Here is a 10803-nt window from a genome sequence, read left to right as displayed (position 1 = left end):
CCTGCGATGCTGTAAAATTAAACTGTGAGATGGAATTATCTTGTCTGCAGCTGTTAACTTTTTAAGCAGCATTAGAAAATTGTGTCAAAACAATACTGCATGTATTTATAATACATATCATAATAAACAGTTTCTTCTGTTTCTATCTAAAAGTAAGCATATAGTCAAAGAAGGAGAAGTAGAATACAAAACTGTTATCCTTGGAATTGTATTAAATTTTAATAGAACACTGTCAGTTGGCTGAATAGAACTGAAAGTAAAAGAGATGGAATAAATTTATCTTACACTCATGTAACATTAAAAAGAAATGTACAATAAATATCATAGGTAGCTAACATCAGGTGTGTCTCATTTCTTATGTAAGAAGATAATTGAACACTCATTGGACAATTTTTGTTTGTTGGGCAATGTTCGAGAAAATTCAGAAATTGATTTATTTAATTTCTGTTCTTTTAAAAAGCACTTAACTTTATTGTTGCCATCTTACAGATGAAGAAGCTAACACTCCGATTCTGTAATCTTCAAAAAATCCAGTATATTTTCAGTGCTACAGCAAAGTTTCCAAGTCTGGTTTTATGACTCCAAAATTATTGCTCATTCCATCTTACTAGATTGTGTTGCAGGCTATAAAATAAACCAAATATATAAAAATCCAAAAATAAAATTAAAAAAAGACATTTTATTCAATATTATTGCTGTAGTTGTTCCTTAGCACCAAAAGTTTAATTGTTTTAAGTAGTAAATAGGTAAATAAATCTAGCTAGACGTTCTGGGCATTTAAGTAGTGGAAACAACATTGGCCACTTTGAAGAATTTTAAAAACTACTGTGCCGTTTTGAATGTAGAGGTTTTAAGTGTCATCTTCTGGTCTTATGTTTGAAAGAGAAACATCTTCAAGCTTATGTTTGAAAGAGAACAAGCAGTATCCAATCCTGTGGCAAATTAATATTCAGCTGACACCTTTACCACACCTGCCACCTGCACCCTCTAACCAACTGTCTGGAAAAGTACGCCTTCATGTTATCAAATCGCCCCCACTCAGACATTGCAACCTCATGTGCAGGAACCTCGCTGTCAAATCAGAATTTTTTTTTTTGTTATTGTTGTTAATTTTTGTCAAAATTCATCTTTTCTGATAAAAGCACAGTCTCCCAGACTCAAAATAAATGTGACCTTTTCTGATCTTTCTTTTTCTTTTTATTCGTTGTCTAAAAATCCCATTGACAGATCTTGAAAGAAAACTTCAGAGTAGATGTTTACACATGAACTCACTTCTTTAGTATTTCCCAAGCAAGATTCATAAATCAAACATCAGCTGACCCTTTGACTCAAATCCTGATATATTTTTTTTAATCTGTGAAATTTCTTTCACTTACTGATGACACTTTGTCTTCAGCTGCTTCGCAAATTCTTTTGGGGGGGTCGGATAGACAGGCAAATGCAGCAACGCCCTTTGCTCTATTCTAAACTATCAAGACGTATCCAAAAGCTGCCTCCCAACCTTCAGAATAAATGGACACTGTTCTCTGTCTAAAGATAAAGGTAATCAAATTCCAAATTAGCTACATCAATTTTAAGAACAAATTAAAGTGTCTATAGGGGTAATCATTTCTATAATGTGGAAAATACATATTGGCTCAGACCTTACAAAGTTTGTTACTTCTAAAACTGTAAGAATTCAGTTTTCAGTAAATGTCATTCTTCCACTGATCTGCCAAGCAACTCTCATATATATATTACTTAGGTAGTATAATTTTTTTTCTTATAATAGCTACAGTGATAATTGAATTAAATCAAGTGATTAAAATCTGCTCTTCAGCTTTGGCTTCCTGTCAACTCCATGAGGGCACCAATAATGCTTTGGCACCTTTCAAAGGCCATTCCATTTGCAGAGTTTACTTCTATTGCTGGATATATTACTTTGTCCACCAGGTTCTAGAATGACTAGTCATGCTAATAGAGATTTTCAGAATATCAGCTCTTGAAACCTATAAAAAATCTTCAGAGTGTTATTCAGAGCATTAACATAGCATATCCCAAAGGAGGCTTTAACTGAGAGTATAAGCCTGTGTTATAAGAAGAAAGAAAGAAACAAAAAACCCCAGAAAATTGGTTTTCGAACATGGATAAGTGAAAATACCACTTTAACTACCATATCTATTAAAGTTAATAACTTCATCTGGTGTCCGCCCTCTGTTTTTGAGATAGGGTCTTATCCTGTTACTGAGGCTGGAGTGCAGTGCCATAATTCTAGCTCACTGCAGCCTCAAACTCCTAGGCTCAAGTGATCCTCCTGCCTCAGTGTCCTGAGTAGCTAGAACTACAGATGTGCACCATTATGTCCAGATAATTTTTAAAAATTTTTTTGTAGATCTGGGATTCTCACCATGTTGCCCAGGCTTGTGTCAAACCCCTGGCCTCAAGTGAGCCTCCTTCCTCAGAGTCCCAAGGCCACTCATATTACAGGCATGAGCCACTGCACCTGGCAATGCCCATTTTTTGACCATTCAGAATGTTTGGCATTTCTCAATATGAGAAACCTTTAATGTCTGCAAGCTATTTTGCATTAAATATCTATTAATTACAAAACTGAAAATATTGAATTGTGTTTCCGTATGTATGTTATTTCATTTAATCAGCATTTAGACCTTGTAAGTTACAAAGGAAAGGTATTATAGGTCATTTTACAGGTGAAATGGTTAAGGTACTACAAATTTAGGTGACTTTTCCAAAATCACACAACTGTACCAAATTACAAAAATGGGAGGTTTTGGAGCCAGATTCAGAGCACAGTCTTCTAATTCAATTCGTCTATTTAATAAAAAGCCAGAGATCTGTATTTCTTCTCTCACACCTACTAATTTTAAATGGCTTCTGAAAAGACTGAATAAATTACCTAATTTTCATTGCTTCTGTTTCTCAACTGGAAAACTTTTAAGTAATTTTATTTATACAGTGAGAATTAGAGTGAAAAGATGGTGGCAAAAAGAAAAGGAAATATTTGTGTTGAAACTCAGTGATTTTATGTTTGGGACGACTTTTGAAGGTGTTTGTTTTGATTAATTTGTTTTGATTTTTGTTGTTATTGTTCTTAGTTGGAAAGTCTGTAAGAGTTGAATATGCAATAACTAGATAAATACATAAAGTCTCTGGTTTATTCATTATGCAATGCATCTCAGTGTCTGATACAGTGACTGCAACAGAGTAAGTGCTCATTAAATGGACGCTAAACTGAATTGAACATTTTCTTCCTCATCTGACCAAAGAATCAAAATGTTAAAAGCATGTGTTGTCAAATATTTTACTCAGTTCAATGATTCTGTCATCATGATAAGGAGAATAAAGTTAATGAGGTCAATTAACTAAAATAAAATGTTACACAAACTCCACATAACTTGTAGATTATCTTATGATGATGCAAAGAAACTGTTTGTTTTTTGTCCTTTATCATATGAATCCATGGTATGTGCATAGGTAATTAAAATTTGTCCATTTTTCATAATGGGATTTCAAGGCAAAGTATTTTATTCACATCCAGTATGTTTTCTTAGCTCTGAGACATACAATTCTTCACATTTTTACAGCAGTTCAGCACAAATGACACTTGGCAACATCATAATAAGTGGTAAACAACTATTCCAAAAGCCACATTTTAAAAATAAGAGCAGATTTGATACCGAACATTTACCTCTAAGCAGTCTGCATTCTGACAGGACCAGTTTCTCATATTTTCAAACCCTAAGGGATTGTCTCAGTTAAATACGTAGGCTAGAGAGTCTGTATTCTGGAATCAGCACCACAGAAAAATATTGTAGTTGATATATGACATGACAGAAGCCCCACTGAAATCTTAATTTTTTAGTGTCTTGAACTTTCAAATTCAGTTTTCTTTTTCTCTCATATTCTGATTATTGATTTTTCTAAGGATAATGAAGTCCTCTGAAGCTGGAAATGAAATTTAACTTGGGAGTATTTTTACTTATCACTTATTAAGAGTGGTTACATAATTCCTAAAATATTTGGCTTTGCCTGTCAAACATGAAAAATTGAGAGTTGTGGTTAATGACATCTGTTTCACAGGTATCATACCCTTATGGGAGAAGTAGTTTATGCTTCTGGACATTGTTCTCAGAGTGCCTCTCAATACTAAATTACAAGCACTATGGACTTTTAGAAGAATAAGAAGGCAATTTATTCTCTTTTACATGCAGCCTAGACTGGTGTTTAAAATCAAGGCTGCCAACATAGCATTGTGTGGTGTTTCTTTAATGAGGGTGTTGCTGGACCAGAAACACAGCTGAGACATTTAGATTTATTTTATGGCAGTCCTGAGAAACCATCTAGTCCTAATCAGAATAATTTACCCATAAACGACTTCTGACAGAGCTCCGTAAGAAAAGCAGATCTGAAATTCTTAATCTCCCAAAGCTGCAAATCCCAAGAAGAGACACATGTACCTTTGTTCAATATGTTTGTAAATTAACATATCAGTTAAATAGGTATAAACAGAATATATTTTATTAAACTTCCTCCACAATAGGATAAATAAAACTTTGGTTGGCTTTTCATTTTGATCTTCTAGTTTTAGGGATCTTAATCTTAATCAATATCCAGATGTCCAAAATACACTCATTTTTCAATCTCTCCCACTAAATTTAAACTGTATTTAAACTATATTTGCTCAATGTGGGACATAGTTTCCAAATTGTCCAATTGCCATCCAATTTTTAAGTAACAAATTTAATAAAAGTAATTGTTTTACTCTGAAAAATTCTGTGGTCTTTTTATGTTCTTTTTATTAAAAATTATAGTTTAATTATTAACTTGTATATCTCAGAAACTCTGGGTTCACATGTTTTTAACAATCAATCAAAAAAGCAGGATAAGCAAAAAGATCTTTGATTCCAAAATAGACAAGAAAAGGAGAAAAAATTATTTCCAGAAGGTATGAATTGGATGGAAAGTGATGATGATAAATTTTACCTGGTCACTTTAATGGTGATGCTATGATAATAATTCTTTGTTAGAGTGCACAAATTAAGTGGCTATAAAGTTTTTAGGATAATCTTTTGTAATTTAATAAATTGTGCATATTCTTTTAAAATATTGTTTTCAAATATTCTACATATGGCATATTTGTTAAATTAGAAAATAAGTTATTAATCTTTTTCTACCTTGTTATTTGATAAGAGACGACTGATCAACAATTTAGCATATGATTGGATGATGTGATTTTCAACAGGCGTAATGAACAATACTTCATCTTTTTTAAAAACCAAGAGGTTTTCCAATGCAGCACTTCACAATGAACTGACATTTGGCAGTGAACAACCTTTCTAAAGTTCAGGAACTGCATTAAAAAGAGAATTATAAAGGGCATCATTAGAATTTAGGTAGAAAACTGTTACGGAGCATTTCAATTACAAAGCTACCTGACTGGCAGTAAGAAATAATGGACACAAATTAGGACTATTGACTGTTTCTTAACTTCTACTCAACTGGCCTGAGGAGTTACTGCTTTGGATAGTGTCATAAATTCTGTAATGTTCAGAAATTTTACTTACCTGATTATCATCACTTTCTGACTGTGACCCTTCTAAAGAACTTTTGTTGGTGCAAAAATTATAGACCCAAAACATTCACCTTATTAGCCTAACTACAGTTCTACTTAGCATTTTCTCCACCTTTCTCTCTGCTGTAGACATACCTCATTTATTTAAATTTTACACAGTAGTTAGAGACCAAGAAAATAAGGAGGAATGCTCATTCCATAAAATGTGATACTTCTAATTAGTCTGCTGAGACATTTGGAATATGCAGAAAGCTGTGAATGTGGTATTAAATCACATTTTTATTACCCAGAAATTAATGTTTACCATGTGTACACAAAGGTGTTAAGGATCTAAAGAGTAAATTTCAAAGATACTAATAGGTATTTTTTAATAGTATAATTCACATGCATAGTTTTTTTCCCTTTTAAAAAAATTGAATAAAGCATTTTGCTTTTCTTACTTTAACTTGATTTTCAATTTAATTTTATTTTGTGCTCTACTGTTCAAAAAACAGACTTTTGACTTAATCGTTGTTGTTTTTGTTGCTCTGATAAAATATTTCCTGTTGCTTCAGATAGTTTAAATGAGCTAGAAATAAATAAACTCTAAATAACAAAGAGGGCATCTTTGAGGCCAACACTTTATTTAGCTCACTAACAGAGATAGCTTTATAGATTTAAATAGTATTTGGCTGTCACATTTACTCATAAGAACTGATAAATTTGTAATAGCTGACAGACAGAAATTGATTTATGAGTTTGCAGGAACGTAACGAAACCAATGGAAATGGCTTTATTAAAATTCTGCATTTTTTCACTCAGACCAGGTTGCCATAATAAATGTGAGAATAGGTTTGATTTCATTCAGAATTAATGTAGTTTGAAATTGAAATGAGTCTCACTTCCTGCCTCCAGGAGGTCTGCTGACATTTCTCACGTTGCTTTAGAGAGTGTGCATGACAAATAGAATGCGTGTGCATATATGTGTACCCATGTATACATTATATACAGCAAAAGGACAATTAATAAAGTAATGATGTGTCCAACGCAAAGAATATTGTGGAGGTAAAACCCATACAATTTAGATAATGTCCATTTGGTAAGATTATGAAGTTTAGAATATAAGTTTAGAATAAGATTATAAGTTTAGAATATCAATAGTTATTGATTCTATTTTAGCTGGTGAGCTTGGTTAAGAATAAATATTTGTTAATTAGATTATCTTAGACCTTTCTCACTCTTGCTCTCATTTGAACTATTCCTTATCTCAGAAATTGCCAATACCCTATTCATGTTGCAGAAAAAAATCAACATTATTCCAAAATAAGGATCACAAAATGAAATGGAATCAATCCTAGCATTACCAACATATAGTGAAGTTTAAATAACTTCAACTTCATAGAGAAAATTCAAAGCAAGGGAAGAAACAGCATTCAGCATGAAATAATAACCCTTTTTAGGTGAGTTCTGTTTGGAAAATTAATTTCACCTTGTAGTATTGAGGGCTATATATATCTTTTCTAAAGTGAAGTTCTCAGCCATATATTCCAAGAAGTCTACAAAAATCTGGAATTTGGTACTTAGAATAAAGTAGTTAAAATCATTATTGTATATAATGTGGCAGTTGAAGTTCTATACTACTCTCTCATTTCCCTCCCCAGTAGTGCCCATGAGGCTTTTATAAATGTCATCTGGTTTGAATTCAGTCAAATTTAAATTGATAGTCCAATTCACTGATGGATCTTTCAGCAGAACAAATCCGGTCACCAATTCATGTGGTGACAGACTTTATGGTTCCATTCAGAACAATTAGCTTTTATTCTTTGGCTGGCACTAGGTTTATATATGATATGAGCCTGGACTGTATCGCTGTGATACCTAGAAAAGTCAAATTTTTATTACTTGAGAGCCCTTTTATTAGCACTAACTACCACAAATACCGAGAGAAACTGAGTACATATCTATTCTAATGAATGCCCAAAAGTTCTGAAACACCAAAAATAGTCTAAAATAAAATGTCTACATTGTTTATATAAATAAACAAATAAAGATATACCATAAAATTGTTTAAAATATAATCCATGGAAGTGTAACATTATTTTCAAAAACCATAGATTAAGTTAAAGTAACTCTGGGCTCAAAGTAAATTCCAAGGACAACTACGCAAAACAAAAAGGAACAGAAAAAAATAGACAAAACAAGGCATCTGAGATTAATACTGGTCTAGAAGTGAATGGGAGGTACATCAGACTATTCAGACAAAAGAATAATCAGAGGCAATAATTATCTTATCATTTGACAAATGGAGGGATTCTTTCAAAGTGTAGTACTTTACGTGATAATTCTAGGACTGCATAAAAGAAAGCAAATAATATTTAATTTAGGAGAACAGTGGTCACTTTATATCAGTTATTTAACTTTGTTATTCAAAACAACTTTAATTCAACAAATAATCTACTTAAAAATACTCTTTTGTTTTTCCCATGTAGTTTAGAAGAAAACTAAACTATTTAGGTTCTTAATTATGTATGAAAAATCCCTTCACAGCAGTAGCTAGATGAATATTTGATTGAATAATAGGAGAAGGCATGTGTACACCAGAGTCCAGAAATCTCCGAGGTCACTTAAATTCTACCTAACGCACTCTGTCCTCTGTTCCCAAAAAGATTCCTGTCTCTCCCAAATGCAAAATACAATCATCCTTTCCTAAGCTTTCCAAGAATCTCATTCCATTACAGGGTCAGCTCAAGTCTAACATTTCATCATTTATTAAATCTAAATTTCACCATTTAACATTTAAATGCCCAAAATTAGGACTGATTAGACCCCAAATTATAATCCATCCTCGGTCACATTTTCTTTATATCTGTGGACCTGTGAAACTGAAGATAAAATAATGCACCTAAATTATGTGCCCTTGCAACAACAGTGGAACTGGCATAGGTTAAAGTTATAGACATTCTATTTCAAAAAAGATAAAAGTACAAAGTAAAAGGAGTCACTGGGCCAAAGCAATTTTGAAATCCAGTTAGGCCAGAGTTCCTTGATCCAGCTTCAAGACCTGGGACCAATCCTTTATGGCTCTCAGCGTCATAATCGAGGCTCTTGATTTCACGTTCTGAATCATCCTTCTGTAGTCATTAAAGGTAGCAAGCACTTGCAGTTAAGCAGTTTCATCAGCCTGCTTCTACGCAGTAGAATTTCAGATACATGATAGCTTCTTTTCATTTCCTACTTTCTCTGTCCTTTTCAGTCCAACCTGGATGTATTTTTGTTGATATAATTTTCTCAAGAAATACATCAGTCTTCTGGGAATTGTCCTGGATTTCCTGATTTCCCCCTATTAAACAAAAGCCACAGCTATAAATCATCTTTTGGAGATTACCTCCTCTTTTTTTTTTTTTTTTTTTTTCCCCCTGCTCCTGCTGCAATGGTCAGGGGACAACTCTTAAGCTTCCTACAGGTGATCTAGTCTGTTTGAGAGGATCTGTAAGGCATACTCTTAATCTATTAAAAGATCCTTTCCGGCCGGGCGCGGTGGCTCACGCCTGTAATTCCAGCACTTTGGGAGGCCGAGGCGGGCGGATCACAAGGTCAGGAGTTCGAGACCACGGTGAAACCCCGTCTCTACTAAAAATACAAAAAAAAATTAGCCGGGCGCAGTGGCGGGCGCCTGTAGTCCCAGCTACTTGGGAGGCTGAGGCAGGAGAATGGCAGGAACCCGGAAGGCGGAGCTTGCAGTGAGCCGAGATCGCGCCACTGCACTCCAGCCAGGGGAACAGAGCGAGACTCCGTCTCAAAAAAAAAAAAAAAAAGATCCTTTCCTGTGACTGATTTTTTTTCCTTTCTAAGCTTTTGGCAAACAATTATACAGCCACACCCTTGTCTTTTACTCTATGCCATGTTTTGGAAGCAATATCTTAATTTTAGAATCTTCCACCATATGGATAGGCTACACATTTCCCAAATCATCGAATCCTTTTTTAATTTGGGAAGGCAGTCTGATGTGTTTCAGTCTTTGGACCCTGTTTTGGCCATGTAAGTATAGGAGGTGAGCTTGGAACTCAACCAAGAGATAGAGTCCTCACATCCTATACTGCACTTATGACCTTGTGTGGGAATACCTCTCCCTCTTTCAGATTCTGCATGTGCTTACACAGCATCTGGCCAACCCCTCTACTATATCTTTTCCTGCAGGGGACACTTGCTTAACAATTGATTTTGTTTAACGTGTTTTTTCCATCAGTTTTGTCTCTCCTCTCACATTTTACCATAAGTAACAAGAAGAAATGAGAAAAACCTTTTGCACCTTGCTTGAAACTTTCTCTCTCTCTCTTTCTTTCTCTCTCTCTCCTGTCAACACATAAGACATGCCTGGCTTCCCCTTTGCCTTCCATCATGATTATAAGTTTCCAGAGGCCTAAATAGCCATACAGGATAGTGACTCAATTAAACTTCTTTTCTTTATAAATTACCCAATCTCAGGTAGTTCTTTATAGCAGTACGAAAATGGACTAATACCTCCCCTTCAATAAAAAGAAAACAACTCTGTGTTACTTCTTGAACACCTTGTTTATAACTGCATTGCACAGTAATTCACAAACTAATTCATGTGTCAGCGTCACCTGAGGTCTTGTTAGAACACTGATTTCTGGGCCCCATCCTCTACTTTCTGAATCAGTAGGTTTGAGATGCAACTTGAGAATATACATTTTTAATAAGCTTCCAGGTGATGCTGATGCTGCAATTTGAGAAACAAACTTTGAGAAACTTTGGATCATAGCCTTTACATTATTTGTCTTAAAATTCACATATCAATATGCATATATTATTTTTCCTGATCACGTTGTATTATAAATATCTAGGGAATGGGTTAGACTCTTACTCTTCATCTTAAATCTCATCGTGTCTAGAAAAGGGTTTTACGTAGTAGGTGCCCATTCAAAAATTGAATGATTATCACTACACATTAAGTGATTCAATAAAAGGGATAAGAATCTATTCTGGTGAACAAGAGTTCTTTTCCATACATTTTGAAATCAGTGTATTTTTGCCAACTGTCTCATACAATTTTCTCATTTTATGAACCATGTGACTTTCATGAAATCTTCTTAGCAAAACATATTACTACTTATTTTTAAAAATCATGATATACATGTAATTTGTGTAGCCAAAAATGTGTCGTTAAACTTAGTGAAAAATGTGAAATGATAGGTAAGAGGAAAATAATAATAAAACAAACACAAACATAA

General features: G+C 33.9%; 1 long non-coding RNA gene across 1 annotated transcript; it reads right to left on the bottom strand.

Moving 5' to 3' along the window:
- Positions 1 to 636: 636 nt before the first annotated feature.
- LOC108586584 lies at positions 637 to 8953 on the bottom strand. The gene is made up of 3 exons (XR_001904093.3): positions 8537 to 8953; positions 5175 to 5350; positions 637 to 1530 (listed from the first exon to the last, which is right to left on the bottom strand). It is a non-coding gene; the product is annotated as an uncharacterized LOC108586584 (long non-coding RNA).
- Between the last annotated feature and the right edge of the window lie 1850 nt (positions 8954 to 10803).

This window comes from Papio anubis, chromosome 5, assembly GCF_008728515.1.
Source record: "Papio anubis isolate 15944 chromosome 5, Panubis1.0, whole genome shotgun sequence".
In the NCBI taxonomy this organism is placed as follows: domain Eukaryota; kingdom Metazoa; phylum Chordata; class Mammalia; order Primates; family Cercopithecidae; genus Papio; species Papio anubis.
This window is presented reverse-complemented; position numbering and strand designations above follow the sequence as displayed.